Source organism: Stegostoma tigrinum, chromosome 18 (assembly GCF_030684315.1).
Source record: "Stegostoma tigrinum isolate sSteTig4 chromosome 18, sSteTig4.hap1, whole genome shotgun sequence".
NCBI lineage: Eukaryota > Metazoa > Chordata > Chondrichthyes > Orectolobiformes > Stegostomatidae > Stegostoma > Stegostoma tigrinum.
In genome coordinates, this window is record NC_081371.1 from 49236410 (window position 1) to 49256051 (window position 19642).

The 19642-nt window shown below is 41.9% G+C and overlaps 1 long non-coding RNA gene across 1 annotated transcript; it reads left to right on the plus strand.

The window, feature by feature from the left end:
- The first annotated feature begins 4080 nt into the window (after positions 1-4080).
- On the plus strand, positions 4081-18918 carry LOC125461129 (uncharacterized). The gene is made up of 4 exons (XR_007249406.2): positions 4081-4188; positions 12376-12491; positions 14325-14654; positions 18082-18918. It is a non-coding gene; the product is annotated as an uncharacterized LOC125461129 (long non-coding RNA).
- The last annotated feature ends 724 nt before the right edge of the window (positions 18919-19642 follow it).

The following is a 19642-nucleotide window of genomic DNA, read 5'->3' on the forward strand; positions in this document are numbered from 1 at the left end:
CTGTATAGAACTTTAGTTTGGCAACATTTAGATATTACATGCAGTTCTGGCCACCATAGTACCAGAAGGACGTACATGCTTTGGAGAGGATACAGAGAAGGTTTACCAGATGTTGCCTGGTCTGGAGGGTTTTAGTTATGAGGAAAGGTTGGATAAACTTAGGCTGTTTTCACTGGAAAAATGGAGGCTGAGGACCAACCTAATAGAAGTTTACAAAATTTTGAGAGGCATAGATAAGATGGATAGTCAGAGGCTTTTTTCCCAGAGTAGGAAGGTCAACTACAGGAGGGCACAGGTTCAAGGTGGGGGGCAAGTATAGGGGAGAAGTGCAGGGAGAATCTTCCACATAGAGGGTAGTGACTGCCTGGAACGCACTGCCAGTAGGTATGGTGGAAGAAGGCATGTTAGCAACATTTAACGTGGATCATGGTAGGCACATGAATGGGAGACAAACAGAGGAACAGAAACTGCATGTGGGAAATAAGTAGTGGGTCTAAATAATGATTAGGAATTAGTGCAGGGGTGGAGGGCCAAAGAGCCTGCTCCTGTGCTCTATTGTATTGCACCACTTATCCAGACCAGTAGAACTAGAGGCCAGGGCCTCAGGGCTGCATTTGAAGTGGTGGAAAATTCTAAACAAAGCTGCAGAAATGATGGCCCTAAAGTTTATGGAGAGTTGGGGAAAGTGCAGAAAGGTGATGGGGAAAGGTATAAACTGTCTGGGAGATCTGGAAACACTGGGAATGGGGAGTTCTAATCAGATTGAATAGGTTGCCCCACTTTTGACATTTTTATCCTATTTACCCTCCCCCACCTGCTGCATGAGGGTTAAATTTCTCTCCTACTATTTCAGGGAATGTCAGTCTATGGAACATGTTTCTTAGGAACAAAGGTGGAGAAGTTCAGCATTAATTCACTTCAATAAAAGTCGGAAAATAACTATCTAGGTTCAAGTCTATCAGAAATTTCAGGTATAACGTGTGTAGCATAGTGTGTGATGTGTGTAAAATTGTGTATATGGAATTCATACTGTGTGTAATTTGTGTAGAGTATGGTGTATTATAGAGTGTGGAGCATGTAGCATATAATGTGTAATGTATGTGTAGCATGGTCTGTATTGAGTAGTGTTGGAGCATAGTATATAGTGTCACATATAGTATAGTGTCGAATGTAATGTGTTGTCCAGTGTGTGTAATGTTTGCAGTGTGCAGTGTGGGTTGTGTAGTATGGTGTGTAGTGAAGTGTGTGCAGTTATGTGCATCATATAGTGTGTGTAGAGTGTAGTGTGACAGAGTATATTTTCTGTAGTATATAAAGAGTGTAATGTTTTAACGTGCGGTGTAGTGAATGAAGGTTAGTGTGTAGTCTCATACATGTTACTTGTAACATGTGGTACATGTAGCATATCATGTATGTTGTATTTTGTGTGCGATGTATGTAGTGTTATAATACGGGATACAGCAAATATAGTATAGCAAGTAGACTGTAGTGCGCAGTACAGCTTGGATAGAATATAGAGTGTAGTTTGCAGTATAGTGTCTGTAACATACCAAGTGTAGAGAATCGGTTAGCTCAGATGGCAGATTTGTGATGCAAAGTAAAACCAATGCATGGCTTCAGTTCCTGTACCAGTTTCTTGACTTTACCTCTCAACTGAGGCATGGTGACCATCAGGTTAAGTTCATGCCCAGTTGTCTCTCTCTAATCAGCGAGTGGGACTAGGGTGGCTTTACTTTTGCTTTGTAGTGTGCTTTGAACAGTAAAAGTTACTCAAGACCTATGGTTGTCAATGCTGTCCACCACTGGAGGCTTTTAGACATTGATTACTTTGGTTAGTTAAAAGCATAATTTTTTTTAAGCATGTGATTATCAGGTCCAAACGAGTTGAAACTTGGTCTTTTGCTTAAGGCTCCAACCTCTGGAATTCTCTCATTATACCTCTTGACCTCACTATTAATCTCTTCCAGTCACACAACTATTCAAGGTATCTGTGCTGGTCAAACTCTGGTATCTTGGGCATTCCCAATTTTATTTGCATTATATTGGTATTCATACCTTCGGCTGCCTGGGCCCAAGTTCCCTATATCTCATAGAATTCCAAACAGTGTGGCAACAGGCCCTTTGGCCCAACGAGCCTACACTGACCTTGAGGGCATCCCACTCAGACCCATCCCCCTAACCCACACATCCCTGGACACTGTTGGCAGTTTAGCATGGCCATACTACCCAACCTGCACATCTTTGGACTATAGGAGGAAACGGGAGCACCCGGAGGAAACCCACAAGGACACAAGGAGAATGTGCAAACTCCATACAGACAGTCGCCCGAGGGTGGAATCAAACCCAGATCCCTGGCGTTGTTAGGCAACAGTGCTAACTGCTGAGCCACTGTGCCGCCCCTCTTGGCCTCTCTACCTTGCATTGTCCCTCTTACGCACTCCATAAAATCTACATCTCTGAGCAAGCTTTTAGTCATCTGGAAATGGAAGCAGCAGTAGGAATGATCTATTTTTCTCTCTCATGTCTGCTCCACCTTTCAACTACATCAATACCATTGTCTTGTGCTATTTCCAGATCCCTCAATATAGAATATAGAACATAGAACAGTACAGCACAGAACAGGCCCTTCAGCCCACAATGTTGTGCCGACCATTGATCCTCATGTATGCACCCTCAAATTTCTGTGACCATATGCACGTCCAGCAGTCTCTTAAATGACCCCAATGACCTTGCTTCCACAACTGCTGCTGGCAACGCATTCCATGCTCTCACAACTCTCTGTGTAAAGAACCCGCCTCTGACATCCCCTCTATACTTTCCACCAACCAGCTTAAAACTATGACCCCTCGTGCTAGCCATTTCTGCCCTGGGAAATAGTCTCTGGCTATCAACTCTATCTATGCCTCTCATTATCTTGTATACCTCAATTAGGTCCCCTCTCCTCCTCCTTTTCTCCAATGAAAAAAGTCCGAGCTCAGTCAACCTCTCTTCATAAGATAAGTCCTCCAGTCCAGGCAGCATCCTGGTAAACCTCCTCTGAACCCTCTCCAAAGCATCCACATCCTTCCTACAATAGGGTGACCAGAACTGGATGCAGTATTCCAAGTGTGGTCTAACCAAAGTTTTATAGAGCTGCAACAAGATCTCACGTCTCTTAAACTCAATCCCCCTGCTAATGAAAGCCAAAACACCATATGCTTTCTTAACAACCCTGTCCACTTGGGTGGCCATTTTAAGGGATCTATGTATCTGCACAGCAAGATCCCTCCGTTCCTCCACACTGCCAAGAATCCTATCCTTAATCCTGTACTCAGCTTTCAAATTCGACCTTCCAAAATGCATCACCTCGCATTTATCCAGGTTGAACTCCATCTTCCACCTCGCAGCCCATCTTTGCATCCTGTCAATGTTCCGCTGCAGCCTACAACAGTCCTCTATATTGTCAACAACACCTCCAACCTTCGTGTCGTCTGCAAACTTGCTGACCCATCCTTCAATCCCCTCATCCAAGTCATTAATAAATATCTTTAATATCTAGTAATCTATCAATCTCTGTCTTGAATATACCCAATAGCAAAGCTTCCCACAGCTCTCTGGGGCAGAAAATTCCAAAGATTCACCACCGCTTAAATGTCTGTCCGATATTCTGAAACTGTTTATCATCTTTTTGAGTGGTGTGGTGTCAAATCCCGTTTTATAATGACCCTGTCAGGCATCTTGGAACATTTTATTACATTAAAGGTGCTACATGAATGGAAATTGTTTTTGTTTAACAGTTTCTACATTGCTATTAGGAAAATGAGCTATGAGCAGGAAGACAGAATTTATGTTGCATTGACATTGCATTGTTTGTAAATCCAGGACATTCCAACGTGCTTTACAGCCAAAAACACACTTTTGAACTGTTTTTGTAGATGAAACATGTACTCTGAGGACTGTATTGGATTTATAATCTGTAAATATCTCAAGGAAAAAGAGCTGCATTATACTCTTGGATCATTTTTCAGGTACATTCTCGTAAACATGAATCCAGATTGGGTCTTTGAATAGTTTGGAATGGCCTGGAAAGCTCAAAATTCCCATGGACAATTTCTCTCTGTCTAGAACCCACCAAAGGTGTCTTCAACTCCAACTTAAGAGTTGTAGACTTCACAGAGTTCTGACTTACTCACCTGGATAGTTTCTCAGGTAATGCCTTATTCTTGTATAACTATGCAACTGCCTCCTACCCTGGTTTTTTGTTTGTGAGGTTTGTTGTGGGTAGATTTGTCAGGGCACTGTGAGGAATGCCTCTACTATTCTTCCAACTAGGCCCATTGGATTTTTTTAAACCAATAACTGATGTTCTATTGAGTTCCAGAGAGAGATTCTCCCATTTATTATGGTTGCAGCTTGGATGTCATTAAATAAATAGGCTCCCAAGTCAGGAGGAATGAACTGACTCCCCCTTCAATCACTTGCCTCATGGTTCGTTGCAAAAGGATTAATTTATGAAGGATTCACTCCCTGCTGGATACTTAACTCCCATAAAAAAAATTTATGATTTAAAAAGATTCAATTCAATCGGAATTTCTTGAATTAATAAAGAGTTAGATTGTTAGTTATTAAATGTGAGAAGAAATAATTACGCACATAAGGTGTAGATAGATTCAATAGTAGCCTCCAAAAAGGAGAAATATTTGAAGGGGAAGAAGCAGTGGAATGGGACTCACTGATTGCTTCGAGTCAGCATGCACAAAATGGGCTAAATGGCCTCCTTCTGTTCTAACAGATTCTATGAATCATTTAAAAATACATATTACAATTTGCTTCTTTGCTATTATGAGGGGACGTAGTTTTAAAGTGAATGGAGGTAGATACAGGGGAGACGTCAGAGTTAGGTTCTTTACTCAGAGAGTGGTAAGGGCATGGAATGCATTGCCAGAGAGGGTAGTGGAGTCGGCCTCATTAGGGGCATTTAAGCGGCTATTAGATAGGTATCTGGATGATAGTATAAGGTAGCGGTGGAAGTTAGATAGATCTGAGGATTAGGGTAAAAGTTTGGAACAACATCATGGGCCGAAGGGCCTGTACTGTGCTGTACTGTTCTCTGTCCTATTTTCTATGGATAAGGCAAGAAGGGTCTAGGCTCAAAACATCAGCTTTCCTGATCCTGTGATGATGTTTGGCCTGCTGTGTTCATCCAGCCCTACATCTTGTTATCTCCCTCCAACCAGTTGTCTGATTTGAAGGACTCATTTAATCATAGAATCCCTACAGTGTGGAAGCAGGCCATTCAGCCCATTGACTGACCCTTGGAAGAACATCCTACCCAGACTCAGCCCCCTACCCTATTCTTGTAACCCTCCATTTCCCATGGCTAATCCGTCTGGCCTGTACATCCTTATACACTGTGGACAATTTAGCAAAACCAATCCACCTAACCTGCACATCTTCAGACTTTGGGAAGAAACTGGAGCACCCGGAGGAAACCCATGCAGACACGGCGAGGATGTCCAAATTCCACATTTACAGTCGCCGAAAAATAGAATCAAACTGCGGTCCCTGGCACTGTGAGGCAACAGCGCCAACCACCGTGCCACCCATCTAAAAATTTTCATAGGACATACACTTCTCAATATTTTTAAAAAATCCAGAGTGGTGCTTGTTAAAATCAAACAATCCTTCGAGAAACAAGCCTTACTGTATTTACTCAATATCACTGCCCTTGACCCATTTCCAGGAAAACTTTGGGTTTAAGGGGAAAATTTGTACTTTACCACTGGCCTGAAATTGTGTAGTTGAAAAATTGAAACTCAGAAGTGTCTCCTTTGCTCACTGAAACTGAAAACTGACTTTGTGGGTTAAGACATATGCAGGTATTCCCCTACATCAATCCCAACGAAAGTGAAAGCTGACAAATCCCTCTAACATGATCAAATAGCACTTTATTTTCTGATCTCTCACTTTCAGTCATCAATCCACTTCTATAGGTCCTAGTTCATGATGGGCTGATGCTTAATGCTCATTGTTGACCCTCAACTACGTCCAAGCAAAGCCCCACTTCAGTAGCACAAGTTTTTGTGCACCGCTATTTCTGTATAAAGAAGGAAGTTGCACTTTTCAGCCTGTTCACTGTATCTTGTAAACTCAAAAATGGGCCAAAAAGGCTGGTTTAGCTCAAATTACCTTGCAGAGGCAAAGTATCTCAAAAAATCTGAACCACCCCAGAAAGCCATTTCCCATTGTTTCTATACAGTGGCTGTATACGTGGTATTTTTCACTAATAGATTGCTGCTGACATTCTAAACGGATGTTCTGCCTCCCATGAATTGACAGGCCTGTGAGAGAGACCTTCCAATTTTGGCTCTAAGTCCCAGATATTAATAAGGAGAACTTTGCAGCGTCGACAAGGTTACTGCTGTTCCTGGTGCCTAGGTTGATGCCAGGTATTCTGATCAGTTTCATTTCTTTGAGACCTTTTAATGATTTGATGCAATTGAGGGGCTTGCTAGTCATTTCAGAGAGCAGTTTGAAGGTCAGCTACATTGCTGTGGGCCTGTAGTCACAAGTAGGCCACACTGAGTAAGGATGGCAGATATCCTTTCATAAGGTGTGTGAGTGAACCAGACGTCTTTTTCAGCCAATTGGCAATGGTTTTATGGTCCATCATTAAACTTTTCATTGCAGATTGTCTTCAGATTTTACCATCTGCCATGAAGGGCTTTCAACCCTGGTCCTCAGAACATGCCTGTGTCTCTGAATTATGAAACAAGCAACAACACCACTAACATCATAGCCTCCCTTGATACCAGCTTTTTAATGTGAATTCAACTTCTCTAACTGATGGGATTGAGAAAAATATGTATTCACTGGATGTGGGGATCACTGACTGTCCTCAATCCTCTCCCACTAAAAATTAGACAGGCCCTTCAACTCAGCAGAGAAAGGATGACTGGTGGCAGCAAACTGCCTCAGTGGTCAATGCCCAGAGCCCAGTACAACAATGGCCTGGGTCAGCGCTTATTGTCCATTCCTAATTGCCCTTGAGAAGATGGTGGTAAATGTTGTATCCATTTCCGACCATGTCATATATGTAATCAAATCAAGTCTGCACTTCATCCTGCACAAGGTATGCTAAGACAATCTTTAAATATGGCAATCTACAGGCCTGCTTGGCACATTAGTGCATGTTAGCAACTCATTACGGATTGTGTTGATATAATTTACATTGTTATATGGACTATGAGGAGGACCAGATGTTTGGTCTCACTCTTTCAAGATCCTAAGATTTCCTGCCCACAAGTCTATATGACATCACCATAAGAGGGGTGCTTAAGGTGCTCTTCACCATTATCTCTTTCAGACCCTTACACCCCTGTACGACAGTGAACTCTTGTTTTAAGGGACTACTGGTTCAGGAATTGGAATTACCAGCTCACTTACATAACCATTACTCTTCTATACCTTTCACTTCTGTCAGAATGATTTTGAAATCCATCTTCTTTATTAAGCTATAAATCCCCTGATATTTGGACTGTGGCTTGGGATTCATTCCTTTAGTACTCTCCATACAATCATAGAGCATAGAAGAAGGCTCTTCAGCCTATCATACCTTTGCCAGCTCTTTGAAAGAACTATCTAATTAGTGCCACTGACCAGTTTCTTCATCATAGCCCTTTGAATACTGACCCTACTCCCTTTTGAAAACTACTCCTGAATCATCCAAACCCATTCTTTCAGGCAGTTCAATCTGGATCAAAACAAATCATTGCTTAAAATAAATTCTCGTCATCTCCATTCTGATTATTTTGCCAGTTATATTTGAATGTTTTGGTTACTGACTTGCCTGTCAATGGAAGCTGTTTCTCCTTTTTCACTCTATTGAAACTCTTCATCATTTTGAATATCTGGTAAGCCTTCCCTAGACCTTCTTTGCTTGATCTGCTCTTGACTTCTACAAATCTGAAGTCCCTGATGTCGACCGCCATTCCTCTCTACAAGTCTAAACATCTTTTTTTAAAATGCAATGATCAAAATTGAATACCATACTCTAACTGTAGCCTTGTCAGTGTTTTCTATATTTAAAGCGCTGGGTTAACGTTTGTATCTGACAAAACAGTGCAGACTTTATTAGGAAATGCTGAGGTAGCAAGCTCAAGACTCACCTAGAACAGTCAACAAGTGCTGTGCAAATGCAACACTTCCCGCTGGAACCCAAAGCATTCAGTCAGTGAAGCAACATGCAAATGATCACATGTGTTAGAGATTCTGTCTTCAGTTGAAGAAGGCAAGGCAATGCCACTCAGGGTTTTGCTGCAGTCTGATGCTAGTCTGGCATGTTTACTGTATCATTTACAGAATGTGATTAAACTGTGAATCTACTGTAAATAGCATATCAGCCACACACCCTAGAGCCAAGGAGTGCTCAAAGAGCTTAACTATCATTAAAGTTCCTGCCAGGAGTTTAACACTGTTAATATTACAGCTGCATTTGCTTTGCAGTCTTGGAGCTGACATGCAGTAAGCAATTGAGAATAAATAGCACAGTATGATTGAGGCTAAAGAGGGAGTTAGATGAATGACCACAACAATTTGCTGCTATACAACTGCGACACTGGAGCGCTTTCAATCAAAATGTGACATTGAATCACATTCATGAAGATGAGAAAAGCTTGGTCAAATTGGAACACCATAATGTAGGAGAAAGAGGTAGAAACTGACATTTAAAAAGGTAGTTCCAAAGTTTTGGCGTAAGTATTTAAAGGCATATAACCACCAATGTCAGATTGAAGAAAACTGAGATGGATGAAAGGATAGATTTGTGGGAGCAGGACATCTCAAAGTGTTAAAGCAGTTGGAGAGATTACAGAGGGAAGAAAGAGAGGGACATGAAAAGAGGGATGCTAATTATGTTGCCAGTCGAGGAGCAAATGTTGGTCAGTGAACACAGGTCAGAAGAATGGGTTCAGAGATAGTAGGAACTGCAGATGCTAGAGAATCTGAGATAACAAGGTGTGGAGCTGCATGAACACAGCAGGCCAAGCAGCATCAGAGGAGCAGGAAAGCTAAAGTTTCAGGCCTAGACCCTTCTTCAGAAATGGGGGAGGGGAAGGGGGTTCTGAAATAAATAGGGAGGGGGTTGGAGGATAGACAATGGATAGAGGAGAAGATAGGTAGAGAGGAGACAGACAGGTCAAAGAGGCGGGGATAGAACCAGTAAAGGTGAGGTTAGGTGGGGAGGTAGGGAAGAGATAGGTTAGTCCAAGGAGGATGGACAGGTCAAGGGGGCGGGATGGGGTCAGAAGGTAGGAGATGAGGGTGAGGCTTGAGGTGGGAGGAGGGGACAGGTATGAGGGAGGACAGGTTGCCAGAGATGTTGACAGAGAGTTCCAGGAAGGAGAGAGAGGTATTGGAGATGGTCCAGGTGAACTTAAAGTTGGGATGGAAGGTGTCGATGAAGTGGATGAACAGTTCGAGCTCCTCGTGGGAGTACTAGGAAGCGCTGACTTCATAAGTTTCAAAATCTCCCCTCCCCCTTCCACATCCCAAAACCAGCCCATCTTGTCCCCACCTCCCTAACCTGTCCTTCCTCCCACCTATCCTCTCCTCCCACCTCAAACCCCATCCCCATCTCCTACCTCCTAACCTCATCCTGCCCCCTTGACCTGTCTGTCCTCCTTGGACTGACCTATCTCCTCCCTACCTCCCCACCTACACTCACCTTTACTGGCTCCATCCCCGCCACTTTGACCCGTCTGTCTCCACTCCACCTATCTTCTTCTCTATCCATCTTCTACACGCCTCCCCCTCTCTCCCTATTTATTTCAGAACCACCTTCCCTCCCCCATTTCTGAAAAAGGGTCTTGGCCCGAAATGTCAGCTTTCCTGCTCCTCTGGTGCTACTTGGCCTGCTGTGTTCATCCAGCTCCACACCTTGTTACCATGGGAAAATGGGACATGGTGCAATTAAGCATAGCATTAGCTCTGCTCCAGTTTACAGATAATGTAAAAAATGGGAGGCTGAATAGGAGCACATTGGAATTCACCTGAATAAAAAGTGGAAAGAGCAGGGACTAGGCTTTAAAATGGTGGCCACGTCATGGTTAACATTGTCATGGGTGCAATGTGACAATTAGGCTTCTTTTGTTACTGATATTTCTAATGGAGCTGAAATACAATTGGTTACAGGAATGATTAGATTCCCTACAGTGTGGAAACAGGCCCTTCAGCCCAACAAGTCCACACTGCCCCTTGGAGCATGCCACCCAGACCCGTCCCCCTGTAGCCCTCGCACCTCTGAACACTACGGGCAATATAGCTGGACTGTGGGAGGAAACCCACGCATACACGGGGAGAGTGTGCAAACTTTGCACAGACAGTCGCCTGAGGCTGGAATCAAACCCGGGTCCCTGGTGCTGTGAGGCTGCAGTGCTAACCACAGAGCCACCGTGCTGCCCCACTGTGGGGAGACAGTGTACCACTTTCTATCCAGTGAGCAGGAGTACATTCAGTAGCCACTTTAAACGAGCTATTTTGTTGATCCAACTCCACCCACACTCCAATTTCATTTGGCAACTTATTGTTTCATCTGCTGCCACTGATCTTTCACGCCATCCATGTTAGATCATGGCAAATCACTGCCTATGATTTTTAAAAATTTCACTTCTGCTTCTAGTTCTTTTGTCGCTACTGGCTGTCTCCCCACTTTCTACACTTAATGCAGATTTCATATCATCCAAAATATTGTCCTAAGCTAGGTCTTATTTTGCTCATCACCTGCTAATCCATATTGGCTCCTAGTCAAAAAATGCTTTGAATTTAAAGTTCTCATTTGTGTTTTCAAATCATTCCTGGCTTTGTGCCCCACAATGCCAGAAACCTCTCACCTCTCAGCTCACAACCATTAAAAATATCTTTTTTCAATTAATTACAGCCTTTTGAACATCAGCTGCCTGGGACCTAAGCTATGGAATCCTTTCTCTAAATATCTGATACCCTCTCTGTCAACGTACCCCCTTTGATCAATTTTTTTGCATCTGTCAAACATTGCCTTACATGGCTGAATAAGTAACATTGCTTCATAATGCACATAATGAAGCTTCTTTGGATGTTTTATTGTGTTAAACAGGCTCTAGATAAATGTAAGTTGTAGTTATGTTTCCGTTGGCAGTTGTTATTTCATTGCCTCATTGATTTTACTATTGAATCTCTTTCCACCAGCTTTTCATGCAATGCATCAAACATCATAACTGACTACATAAAATAAAACAATTACCTCGTCAAGTTTTACGTTTATCAATGATCTTCGATCGGTCTTCCAAACTCTCCTCTGAAAGGAATGGAGATAGAAATGGGAGCCAGATACATAAAGGGCTAGTGATTCACCCTTTCCAATTCTGCACTGTAGTCATGTTACATCCCAATATATCTCTAAGGTGGTCCAACAATAGCTCAGAGTGAAACTTCCATTGTTTGATGTTGGGTTGAGCTGTGGTGTGAGCTGGTAACAAATATCACGTCATCTCTCTCACACGAGTGGGGTAGAAGGAATTTCTGAGGGGCAGTTTGTGTAAACATGACATTCAACCCCTCTCCTCCTCATATAATTTGATGAATGGGCCCCACTGTTTGAGCAGGCCATGATAATGTTAACGCTCTTCCAACAGGCCATGCTTTCAGACATAGGGGCAGCTGTGAGTGAAACATCTATTTAATCATACACTACAGACTATTATGGCTATGTTTGAAAAAGGTGCCCAATGACTCCCATCGAAAGGTCCCCTATGTTTCCCATTGAAAGGTCCCCTATGATTCCCATTGTCATGTCTTCTGTTTCAGTTGCCACCTTGTCACAATCTAAACTCCGTTTCCCACAACCCTGTCTTCTATCATTCTCTTCCAATGCTATTATGGATCCCATTCCATATCTCTAACTGAATCATAGACTTCTACAAGTCAGGAGGCCTTCAAGCCCAAAGTGTTTGTGCTAGCTCTTTGAAAAAGCTATCCTGAAATTCCCAACTCCCTGCTATTTTCCCATACGTCTGCTTCAAAATTCCTCCTCTCTATCCAAGATCCTAATCCTATTCCCCAGACTGATGCCCTTTGTTTCCTATACTCCAAACTCAATGTAATACATTCAAATCTTTTACCACAATCTCATTTTCCTTGTGCCATAGCTTCAATCCTGCACTCTAATCTTCTATCCCATCATACTCACCTTCCTAGCGTCCTCGGGGTTAGCCCTCTTATTATTTTAATCACCTTTACAAATATAACAGTTGAGTACTTGTTTCAGCTAATAATAACTGGTTGGCTAACTGACCTGTGGCAATGCATTACACTGGCATACACAAATTGCTAATATAACTTGGTCTCATTTCTGTTTTTCAGTCTGACATCAGGAACATAGGCACAAGAATAGACTGTTCAGCTTGGTCCACCTTTCTACATCATGGCTAATCTCCTCAATGCCAATTGCACTGTCACCTTGTGCCTATCAATTTCTGGTATGAACCTGCTTAATAATGAGCTTTGTACACCCTCTGGGGTGGAGAATTCTGAAGATCTGTCAACTGCTGAGTGAAGAAACTCCTCCTCATCTAAGTCTTAAATGATTTGGAGGCGCTGGTATTGGAGCGGGTTGGACAAGGTCAGAAGTCACATGACACCAGGTGATAGTCCAATAGGTTTATTTGAAATCACAAGCTTTCACAGCACTGCCCCTTCACAGGTGGAGTGACAAATGAGTAGTGTTCTGAAAGCTTATGATTTCAGATGAACCAGTTGGACTATGACCTGGTGTTGTGTGACTTCAGACATAAGTCTTAAATGGCATGTCTCTTCAGCTGAAATTGTGTCTTCTGGTTCTAAAACAACTGAACAGGAGAAACATTCTATATTTTCACCCTGTCACATCTTGTAAGAATTTTATATGTTTTAGTAAAAAAAAACTAAAGTAGGATCATGTAACTGACATGTACAAAATTGTGTCACTCACTCTTTAGAAAGAGAAAACAACAGTGGTCTGAAATGAGGGTCCATTGTTTTCAGCTAAAGGAAATGTCCACCTGTCAAACCTGCTTTAGGGGCTGAAGTCAGCTAAAATAGTGAACATCAGCAACTGTTTAAAAAAAGCTATAAAATTTAATGATGTGTGGAATTGTGACAACTGCCTGTAGTTTATTAACAGTCCCTTTCCCTGTACCTTGTCCAATGTTTCACTTGTATAAAAATTCAATCCCCAAGGCCTCCAAATAGTTATAGATATCCTAATTACAAGGAGCGACTGGAGAAGCTAGGATTTCCTTCCATGGAACAGAAGGGAAAGGTGTTCAAGATTGCAGTCTCATCGTTACCAGCTCGGCATGGCGGTCTTCTTCAGCACAGGCTTCTGGCAAGTATTCCGGTGACCCCGCATGGCGGTCTTGTCCTGGAATGGTGGTCCCGTCCCAGCTGCATCGTCAGGGTATTCCATCATTCCTTAATTGGTTTTCTCCGAGTCCATACGCTGTTAACTGAACTGTGATGAACTTTGTCTTAATTTTACTGTTTTTATGATTCATGTATGACTTCTGTCATTGATGTAGGCACTGTGGTGGGGCGACCTATGAAATGTTTCACTGTATTTTTCATAAAAATGTACATGTGACAATAAATCTCTATTCTATTCAATAAAGTAAGGAGAGATAGTTTCCACTAACATAAGGTTAGTGACCAGAGAGCCCAAATTTAGCAATTTTAGCATTTTAGCAAATGAAAGATAGAAGGAGATGAGGAGTTGATTTTTAACACGGAGAAGTTATGATTGGAATGTGATTCCTGAAAGAGTGTTGGAAACAGATACAACAGTAAATTTCAAAAGGAAACTGGATTAATACTTGAAAAGAAATTGCAAGGCTGTGGGGCAGGGCAGAGGATTTGGATTAATTGGACAACTCTTACAAAGAGTCAGCACATGGATGATGGGACAAATGGCCTCCTTTCATATTTGTGATTCCATCAGCGACAATATGTTATTTTAATTTCACTGCCAGTTATTTCCCTAACAAAGTGAAAACTGCTGTAACCAGTCCTGTAATAGGAGTGCTGAATGTACTGATGTGCAGAGGTGACAGTGGGCAATAATTACCCTGAATTTGGTTCTCCATTATCACTGGCATTATCATCTAGTTATACTCAGATTTGTGGTTCATAGACACTGCTTACATAATCACAGAATTTTTACAGTGCAGAAGGAGGCTATGTAGTCCATCTTGTCTGTACTGGCTCTCCAAAAGAGAAATCACCTTGTCCTGTTGGCCCACCTTCTCCCTATAATTCTGTACATTCTTCCTTTCCAGATAACATTCTTGTTCCCTACTGAATGCTTCAATCGATCCTGCCTCCTCCGCACTCTCAGGAAATACATTCCAGGCCTTAACCATTTGTTTTGTGAAAAAGCTTCGCCCTCATATTGACTTTGATTCTTCTGCCAACGACTATAAATCTGAACTCTGATGTCAACTCCCACTGCTGAGACTTTTAAAAAAAAACTTGCCTGGGATGTGGGTGTCACTGGCAACAGGACTAACAATTGCCCTTGAACTAAGTGGTTTACTGGGTCATTTCTGAGAGCAGTTAAGAGTCAACCATATTGCTGTGTGCCTGGAGTGAAACATAGGCCAGAACAGGTAAGGAAGGCAATTTTTCTCCTTAAAGGACACTAGAATGCTGTCCAGGTTTCTATTTTACAATAATCAGTGATAGTTTGGGGGTACCATTAATGAAACTAGATTTATTAACTGAATTTAGACTACAGACTTTAGAATACAGACTGATGCTCCATTGAGAGGAGTGCGTTTCCACAGATGATGTACCTGGTCTGAACTCTCTGTAGGGGATCCCATTATTCTATTTGAAGAAGGGCATTCTTTTGAGTCCTCTGGTAAAAATTTGCTCTTTGACCCACAATATTAAAATACATTTTACCTTGTTGTTAGTGGATGCTTGCTATGCTCAAAATAGCTGTTGTGTTTCGTACATTACAACAGTGACTACATATGAAAAAGTAATTTGTGATTTCCTGAGACTATGGATGGTCAACTGTTGGTGCAAGTTTTTCATTCTTTCCTTTCTGTGTTATATTTTACTCCAGCAAATAGTCAATGGGCCTGGAAGCAGCTGTTCCTTTTACATTAGGTTTCTCAGAAGTCTAACTCTGTTGAACAGCATGAATATTATTTCTGTATCAAAGCTTTCTGAAGGTGACATTCAGTGTTCTGGCCCTTCACTTTAACTCAGTTGAATGGCTTGCTGCACTTCAATGGAATGCCTGAATCCTGACCTTGGTTTTCAGGATAAGCTATGGCACGTACAGAAATTTCCAGATTACATGATGTTTAAAAACCGCCTTATGCTTTTGAAACATTTACCACCCATATCCCTAACCAGCACAGAACATACTCAGCCAACCACCCTTATGATCATGAGTCCAGTTGACTACTACCCCTATTTTAAAATTCTCATCTCCTTACTTAAATTCCAACTATTTGGACCTTCCCCAAACCCTCCATGTTCCTCTAACTCTGGGGTTTTGTAGTATACTCCACTCCTTTTGCTCACCATTGGTGCTGAGCCTTCAGAAACCTGAACCCTACATTTAGAAATTCCCTTCATCAATCTCTTTGATATTTTTTAAAACCTTCCTCTTCAGCTAAGCTTTTAGTCACCATTTCAAACAAATAACTCTTTAATTGGCACAGTGTCAATTTTATGTCTAACAGCACTCTTATGAAATGCCCAGGGGAATTCTTCCCCATTGAAGGTACTTTCCAAACTTAAATTATTAATGCAGAGATTCTGAATACTGCCTGATTGAGAATCACCCTATGCTTTGATCCCAATAAGCTGCTCCCTGAGCTACCGGCCTTCAGTCTCAAATCCTGTTCTCTTTCCACTTTTTTTATATTTCGAATTAGTACTGGATTGTTAGTGGCTTAATTCAGAAACACCCTGTCAATAGTTACCACACGTTAGTTGCTCAGTCTGGCCTATATATGACTCCAGTATACCTTTCTCTGGCTGGGGGCTAATTAGACCCTCAGTTACATCAAACCTGCTTGTGAGCAATTCAGGATAAAGCTCCACCATCACTGTCTCAGGGCAATTAGGGACAGTCAATAAAACTGGGCTTCTGAGGTAAATTGTAGATTCAGGTCTTACTGTAGGGACGAGATATCATAACCTAGGCTGACCGTGCAATATTGAGAGAGTGCTATATTGTCAGAGGTGACTGGATAGATGTAAAAGACCCCAGGGCACTATTTGGAAGAAAATCAGCCAGTATCCTGGATCAATTTATGACCATTACTAGATCAGAATATTAGATCATAACCGCATAGCTGTTTATGGGATTATGCTGCCTGCATTGGTTGCCAATATTATAACAGTGTTTACACTGTCAGAGTACTTCACTGGCTGTAAAGTGCTTCGAGATATTCTCAGCTTGTGAGCGGGGATATGGGAACACAACTTATTCTTTCGTTGTCCTGCAAATCCTGTAACAGCTGTTCGTGAAATTAGCAGATATCGGCAGTGTTACCGTGTTTATAGGCATTCCTTTAGCAATAATTGAATGCTCATGCTCAATTAAAAAGGAAAGTGTTCTGGTTCAGTGGAGAGTACACTCACCTCTGAGTCAGAAGGGTGTAGGTAAAATCTCAACTTCAGAGACTTGTGCATGATCTATCCTGACACTTCAGTCCAGCCCTGATAGAGTATTGCCCTGTTCGTAATCTGTCTTTGGGATAAGACTGCTCTCTCAGATAAACATAAAAGCTCCTGTGGCACTATTTCAATGAAGAGCAGGAGAGTTATTCTCCTGGCCAATATATCTATCACTTAATCTTCATCACAAACGCTGATTATCTGGTCTTTATCAAATTGCTGATTGCAGGAGAATGCTGTGTGCAAATTGGCTACTCTGGTTTTTACATTATAACAGTGACTATGGTTCATAAAGTACTTCCTTAGCTGTAAAGGACTTTGCAATGGCTTGTAGTTGTGTATGCAGTTATATAAAGGCAAAACTTCCTTTGTTTCCTTGTAGGTAACCATTCAGCACTGACCAACAAATAGAAGCTCCGAAAGCTTTAGGGTGATAGGATTTACATGTGCTACATTAAAATTTTACGTCATCCATTTCTGGTTTGCTGTTGCAGCACTTGTAGATGCATAACCTCCTCCACCTGGCTGTTGAGACTGTCTACACTGCAGAGCATCCTCACAGTTCTGCCACTGTCAATGATAACTCTGCATTCCTCTCAGCGGAAGGTGCAGAAAGGCAGTATGTGAAGAACTACCACATTCATCAACTACTGGCGAGAGGAGGCAAGATTTTGTTCAGGATAATGAGTTCAAAATGAATGTTAGCTGGGGCTTTTATTGGAGGCTTCAATGAGCTCTGTGCAAGACTGGCTGCATGCCTGACCTGGTCAATGGTCTGTAAGGTTAATCACTTCCCGGTAGCCCAAGGTTTCTAATAATAACTTCCTTTATATGGAATGTGGAGTTGATTTTTGTCTAGCATGGTCTTCAGGTAAACATCAATAATGTTTGAATTTCATCTATTCACCACTTCTGGGGGTGGTTAGATATCAGGCAGGTTATTTACATGTACCTCTTTAGACTACTGTGAAAGCAATCTCCAGACCACAACAGGGACAAATGGCCAATATAAACGTGGCAGTATGATAAATTTTGTTTGCTTGCTTTCACATGTGGTGGGAGTGTTGATGAATGTATCACTGCTAACTTGAATGAAAAGTTAGCAATTCTGGTCCAGAGAAGTGAAGTAGTGTCAGCTACTTGAAAGCCCCCACACTGGCAGTGGGTGTAAAGGTATGCAGTCTAGACAGTCTCAAATGCTGGACTAGCAAGGATTTGAAACATTATTGCTCTAAATACAAATAAGCCAAAGACTACTACTGAATAAATTATCCCTTGCATAATAACACAGGAGGCCATTTTGAGTTAACATTTCAGTTTGATAATCTTTTATGAGAATAGTCTAATGAATGGTGAAGGCCTGAAATATTAACTGCGTTTTTCTTTCCACAGATGCTGCCTGACCTGCCGTGTTCAAAACGTTCAGCATTTTTGCACCACTTTTATCTCTCAACCAACGCCTAAAAGTCAATATTTGGCCATTTATTTAAATTATTCAATGCTGTTCATGGGATTTTGGTGCCTGTAAGTTGGTTGCTACTTTTTCTGCACATAATAGCAACAAACTCCAAAATAATTGACTGTAAATTACTTCTGAGACATCCTGTTGTTGTGAAAAGTGCTAGCAAATGCAAATTCTTAGTTTTGTATTTCTGTAAAACACCAAACTTAAAGCAAATAAAAATTAGGTGGAATCTTATGAAGGCCTGAACAACATGGGCTGTTGTGAGAAATGTGCAATTATGGAAGAAATTCAACATACATTGACTTTGGAAGCAACTTTCTGTGCCTTTTACCCACATTGTGGGTGTCAAGGCCAGACCCTCGTTAGGCGGTAGTCAGTTGCCTATGAAGAGAGATTGTTGTCTGTGCACAGCACTGTTAATGCCACAAAATTGTTAATACCATGACATTGTTAATGACACAACTTGCCTCATTAATACGCATCTCTTTATCCTCTCACCCTAGACATCAAGAAATCTCACTATGGAAGTCAGATTGGATACCTGGCAAATTTAGTTCACTGCTTGTTCCAAAGGATCTCCACGTCTATAATAGGCATAAGCATCTCAGATCATGCTCCATGGGCACCAGTCAGACAAACCCCACATCCACAGATAGCTGAGACTGAGCTGGCCTTGGTGGCAAGCTCAGACCAGGCTGGCATGGTCTGGTGGCCTGGTGTCATGGTCTCCATTGCTGGTCCTTAAGGCGGTGGAAGACCTGTCTGTGCACCTAACCATCCACCTCCAGATCCTTGCCTGTAAATCAGGGTGACATTTTCTCTTTCTGCTATGTCTGGTGCATATACCAGGAACCATGCAGGGCAGCTCCAGACGAACAATATTTGTCTGGGTGTACTACAGCCTTTTAAAAATGACCATTCTGGAATACCCTGTCAGTAACAAGTTGTTCTGGAAATGACAAGTAGTAAAATGGGGCTAGAATCAGGTAAGTGGACTGCCATGGGGCAGTGTAGGTAATAACTGCAGTGATTTTATTAAGACATAGTGAGGGATTTCACTAGGCTCCATTGAGAGGAACCCTCCATGAAACTGAGAAAAGGTCTCTGGACCCGAAACGTTAATTCTAATTTCACTCCATCCATACTGCCTGAACTGCTGAGACTTTCCAGCAAAGTCTGTTTTTGCTTTCGATTTCCAACATCTGCAATCCTTTTGGTTTTGTTTTCAATAAGACTGACACTTGGCCAAAAATAATGCAAGATTCAGCCCAATGTGTAATTATGCAGACCCTCACAAGAATACGGATTACAATTTTGGGCTTTTATTGATTACTATGTTGATTTCAGTGGATTATGATACTGGGCTTACCTTGATTAGAGTGCTGATTTTGTACTGATTCTAACACTGTGATTACGTTGCTTGTGATCCCGAATTTGCACTGACTGTGGTGCTGGACCTGCATTGATTATATACCAGCTTTGCATTGA